The sequence below is a fragment of the Lonchura striata genome, chromosome 1, assembly GCF_046129695.1.
Source record: "Lonchura striata isolate bLonStr1 chromosome 1, bLonStr1.mat, whole genome shotgun sequence".
NCBI classification, from domain to species: domain Eukaryota; kingdom Metazoa; phylum Chordata; class Aves; order Passeriformes; family Estrildidae; genus Lonchura; species Lonchura striata.
Genome location: NC_134603.1, coordinates 122405654 through 122411653, shown reverse-complemented (window position 1 = coordinate 122411653; position 6000 = coordinate 122405654).

Genomic DNA, 6000 nt, shown 5'->3' with positions numbered 1-6000 from the left:
GGTTGGGTATAGGCATCTCTGTTTACTTTCCTTTTCAGTCATAGACAATAGGATCTTCAATCACTGATAAAAGATCATTTGTACTCTGAATGTTTTCCTGTCCACTTAAGCTGATTTTATATAACATGCTAAATGACTATTCAATATTCAGTTAATTATGCACCAAATGGAGTAAGCCAAAGAATTAGCTTAATCAAGCATTCTTTTTTCCTTAGGAAAAAAAAAACCCAAACAAACCAATCCAAACAGAAAAAAAACCCCAAAACCAGATAAGAACTATGATAGATATTGCAGATAGGTTCCTGGCTTGACTCTCAGGAGACTTTCATGCCCTTCCTGGTGGGGCTGTTTACCTCTGATGGTGGTTTTAAACTGGAGATTTCATTTTGCCTTCATTTACTTTGTCAGCTTTTTCCATTGCCAGGCTTAGATAGTTACTTAGCAAATTTCTACTTATGGTACAGGCTATATATATATAAATATTTATGGTGTGTATTTTTTACAAGCTTTTCATTTAAAGGTTTCCTCAGTTGTGCTTTTATCTTTGTAAGTAGAGCCCATATATAAAAATGCATATTTATAGCAAACTACTTAAGGAATAGAAATATTCTTTACTATCTCTTAATCAAAATGTTTTTTTCTGTTGAGACACCACCCAACTCAGATCACAAATAACAGGATTAGAAATACAGAAATTCTGCACTGGGACCAAGACCTGGCCTTCCCTTCAAAGTCAGGGTTGTCACATACTTAAATGGACCTGACTTCAGAAATGAAAAGGGCCTAACAGCTGAAAACGTTATAGTTCCTATCCCTATTGCTCACTGTCTCTACTCATCTATAGTCCTCTATAGTCTGCATACAAGACAATTTTACCTGGTTCTGAATAAAAGATAAACCTGATCCTCTTTTCCTTAGATATATTTGGTGTGGATGCTTAAAACTACAGCAAAGCATCTCAGGCAGAAGATAAATGATTGAGAAAAGTTAGCTAAAGAAGCAAAGTAATCCAGATGCCATACCTTAAAATGAACTTACTAAAATCTAGGTTTTGCCAGGATAATGGTTCAATACCTAAGATCTGCAGAACATCTTGGATGCTTACATTTTTCTCAAACCCCTTAGAGCTCAAAATCCCATTTCTAACCTTCTTCGTGACTGAGAAATTGTAAGAAGAGATTTGTCAGTAAACCTGTGGTTGCCTTGTGGCTACCCTTGGTGGAATGATACTAAGCAGGTTCATGGGGGTTTTATTGCTTGAAAGGATGTATTTTCATTAATAAATGCAACAAAAACTCTCAGTTTTTGACTAGGAACACTTGTCTCTCCTGGTTTGTTTCCTCCTCCCTCTGCTGCATAAAAATACATATTGACACTACCTTGTGGCATTGCAGTTTTTACTGTGGTGCATTATAGTTTTCAAAGCACAGTAATTTTTATGATATGTGGTAGCTTAAAGGGAAAAGCAGTATCCAGCAGGGAAATGAAGGGTGAAATCCTGGCCTCTTTGAAGTCAGTGAGAAAAACTATTACTGCCTTCAGTATGGGCAAAGTTTCAGTCCAAGCATTCAGGGAGAAACATGGAGCTGTGTATTGATTTTACCTCTTAGCAAAACTGTAGAGAAGAGAAGAGAAATGCATTCATCTGGAATCTAGGATGGTTAATGTCAGTAGGCCTTTAGGAAATTGTGTTACATAGATGAATGGTATGTTGGTCCAATCAAACATCCAAAATCTCTACATTTGACCTCCATGTCTCTATACAAAGAATAAAGAACCCAACTGCAAAACTCATTATAGGCTGTAAGGTTTCTGTTTACATATGTAAAAGAGAGCATCCAAATCTGAACATATTGAAGAATGAAACAGCCAAGTTTTGGGCTTCCCCAGCCTATATTAGTAAATTGCAAAGTATACCAAATACATTTAGACAGTATTTTGTAAAGGGGCAGCAAACACTTATAAATAAAACCCATATTAATGTGGGAATTCTCCCCTAGTAGCTGCCCCTCTCTAATTTAAGATATTTGTAGCTAATTAAGGGAATATGGTATCACAGTTAAACAGGGGAAGTGTTGAGATAAATAATTCATGAACATCTGAAGTAAATAACTTCTAAGTAGATACTTTGACTAATTTATTTTTGACAAATAAATGAGCAAAGCTTTGTTTTTGCAATAGTCTGATGAACTGAAATTTTCAGTTCTGTAGCTGAAATAGAACCTATTTTGGACAACTGCTGGTTTAATTTCTAAAAGTTCATAACACACAACTTAGGTAACAAAACATACAGTTCTACCACTATTTGTGAATATAGAGTATCTGAATACATTTTTGCATTGAACAGTTCTCAAATCCATCAGCCAAAATTTGTCAGTACCAGGAAATAGTGAGAATGCTGAAATAGCAAGTAAATTCATTAATTAAATCTTAGTAGGTTTGCATAAAATTCACATACAAGGGGAAGATGACAGGAGAGTTAAAGTAGCTCTGTTCTGAACCCCACTCTTTCTTGCTTCTTAATGAAAGAGTAAATCTGAGGCTTTGATATCACTGCTTTGTCATGGTAATTGGGAAGCTGTGAATTCAACATGATGACTTTACTGCAGGTTGAAGAAAGAAGAGATGTTGAACTATGAGGAAAAGGATTTATTTAAATGTCAGTCTAGATAAAAGGCCAAAGGTTAATAAAAGCTATGCATTGTACATCATGGAGTTTCTTTTTAAGTGTGATGTACTTGAAACAATCCTACATTAAAATCTCAGTTTATGCCCATTAGGCCTGTATTTCTTATTGAGTTTGTTAATACATAGTAACATGAGAATTAGACTACTCAGAAAAGGAGACTGATTATTGTTGTTAAGTTCATCAAAATTGTTTCTATTCTTGTTTCTTTCACCTCTTCACCTACTCCAAATTATGCGTTAGTGCAATTGCTTACAATAATTATAATGAAAAGTGGAAAGTAGCTCTTATACGAACATGACCTTCACAGTAAATAGGGATCCATTCTGTTCAGAGAAAGGCAGTATAGAAACATGGACAAAAGTCCTCTTTTCCTATATGCGTAGGACTTGTCTGTACTAGTTGCCTGGACCAGCAAAAGGTCCAGAATTATTAGTGTTTATGGGTCAGTGAAGAAATTAGACATATGGTTAAATATTTAGTAGCTTTGTGTTCCACCTCTGGAAAAAATTAAATTAAACACTGTCATGTTCCAAAGTAAGAACATAATCATGACATAAAAGAGAACTATAATGCAAATAATTAGGACTTTTAAATTGTGCTCTCTAAGGAAAAATATTTCTAACTTGCTGATTGTTATAAAGAAAGGAAAAACATACTGAAGTTCAATTTCACCTGAACTGATTCTGTAAAATTTATGTTTTTATAATAAAGTTTCATGGCACTTACATAGCTGACAGGTAATTTCAAAGCCTTTATCAGTTTCCAATTACATCTTAGAGCTCCACAAAAAAAACTTTGAAATCAACATAACAAGGAAATTCTCTACCCCAGCAAACTCCCTATCTGAGGTTTAATTAAAATAGGATGTATGAGACAGGAAGAAAGAGGAAAGGACAAGTAGGATGGATGTTCATAAATTAGTCATAGCGGCAGCTTTAGCACTCACAAATGATGACCAGCCCATTTGCTGTATCGTGTCTGTTTTTTGGTTTTTTTTTTGCAGAGCTATTAAAATTCAATAGATGCCTCTAGTTTGTTCACCAATTGAAGGTGCAGAGCTAAAAGCTGCACCAGGCATTAGGGGTCTCAAGCCTTCCTCTTTGGAGTATGAGGAAAAAAAGCAAGAAATCACAGAGAGTCTTGAACTACACCACCACCTGCTGTTGCAATAATTATGACTCACATAATTTATTCATACCCAAATACAGTGTGCGTCTGCTATTTATTGATATTTTGGTTTATTTTTCTTATTATAGCTTCTGCTTATACTGAATAAAGTTTCCAAGTACTGTGGATAGTATATAAATATGGATTATATATTGCTTATAAAGGCCTTTCCTTTTCACAGAATCAAAGAATAAAAAATGCATTTGCTCCCTTTCCAGCTAAGCAATATAAACATCAAAGGAAGGATTAGCATTTTAGGTCTTTGCACTCTAAATCTTTGTGTCATATGTCTTGATGTCTCACACAGAACATTTATATTTCTATACCTATTACGTAATCAGAGTAGTGGGCCAAACATCTTTACTTTCCTCTTATTTGCATAATTAATTAAATTCCAACATTTTTGCCAAGCTATCTGCACTCACACTGAAATAACAACTGCCACTTCTCATGCTGAAATGAATTCATTACCTAGGGCTCAAACTGCTGTTCTCCCTGCCAGGTGAAAGTTTGCAGCACACAGTCAGCCCCTGCTCCTCTGCTATAATATCCCAGACGTCAGATATCATGGATCAGGGCAGATTCCATAAACATAATCCCAGATACTGTGACTGCAAAACCAGAAAGGCCTTGAGGATTGTGCTGCAGCCACCTACAGGGGCTTGGCTGCCAGAAGGCAACAGAAACCTTGGCTGTCATATGGCATGGAGAGGGTTTGAAGCTGAGAAGACTCAAGATGTGCTGATTTCAAGCCAAATTCTTTTAGGAGGGGTCTTATGAAATGTCTCTGTATAATGGAGACTTCAACAGCTTAAAGATAGCAATATAAATTACTATCTGCCTTAGATTAATTTCTTTCAGATGAAGTAATCCAGGCTGATACAGAGATTCATGTTACTGCAGGCCCTATCTAGTGACCTTTTTTTTTCCCTCATCTATACTTATGTTTTAAATCTCTTTTTGTGCAGCCGGAAGCATTCTGCCAAGTCAGTAAAATGAAAGAAATTCTATGCAGAGGTCTTTGCCTCTACTGTGAAGGTGCCTACTATATCTAAAGTTGAATGAGATGAAACCAGCATATTAAATATGTGGATACCTAGCTATGCAATAAGCCATTTGGTTAATAGGGAAAAATCTGGCTTGAAGAAAATCAGCACAGCTCTGTCTGCTTTCTTTTATTTGTTATTTCTAGGTTTTCAATCTCCTGTACAGAGGGGTGACTTTCTGCTTGCTTTTATCACATGGGAATATGGACAATTATCTGTCAGCTAGGATTTGTCTTCACAAAGTCATTGCAAGTTAGCTATGGTAGCAATGACTATGCAGAAGGCAGGTGGTCTTTCTCATCTGCAGAGTCTTTTTTGAAATAAGGACACAAAACATTATATACCAGTTGGCTGGGGAACCAAGGCCACTCTAGAGGTCACTCCACAGCACAATAGCAGGACAGACATGTCCTCAGCTGTCAAAGTCACTATGTTTTCCACTGATGGCTCTCCAAATGCAGGTTCTCACCCTGCTTATACTTTTACCAAAATACATTCTTCTACCAGAGTTTGCATGACAATGAAATTATGCATGTACCTACACAGCCACAGGTTTCAAATGACACTGTAAAAAAAAGTTACTTTCAAATGTAATTTTACTTATTTTTGTGCTTGATTCAACAGGTCTTGGCCTGCAAGACTTATTATTTGCTGTAATTCCATGGTGTTCATTCATTTTTGTTTATTAGAGGACAAAATGTGCGTGATCTCTAACTTGAACAGGAGTTTCACCATGCCAAAATTTAAGAGTACATGATTAGGCTACAGGAATAATCCAATACATTGAAAGTTTGGAGAAACATTTTAGGTATTTTCTGAGATTTTTGTTTAAGAATCAAGCAGCAACAAGTTTGCATTCCTTTAATATTCCAGCTATTACTTTGAGCTTCCCATATCTATTACTTTTTGGAATACAATGGCCTCTTCCACAGTGAGTCAAACATTATTTCAAATTTCACATTTTAGGCTGAGTATTAGCATTAGGCAGGCAGTCACTTTTTTGGAATGTTGCTATAGACTGAGGACTGGTTTGTTAAAACTTTGTTCTTCAACAAACTCTTCAATCTCATAATATAAATAAATAAATGAATAAAATTT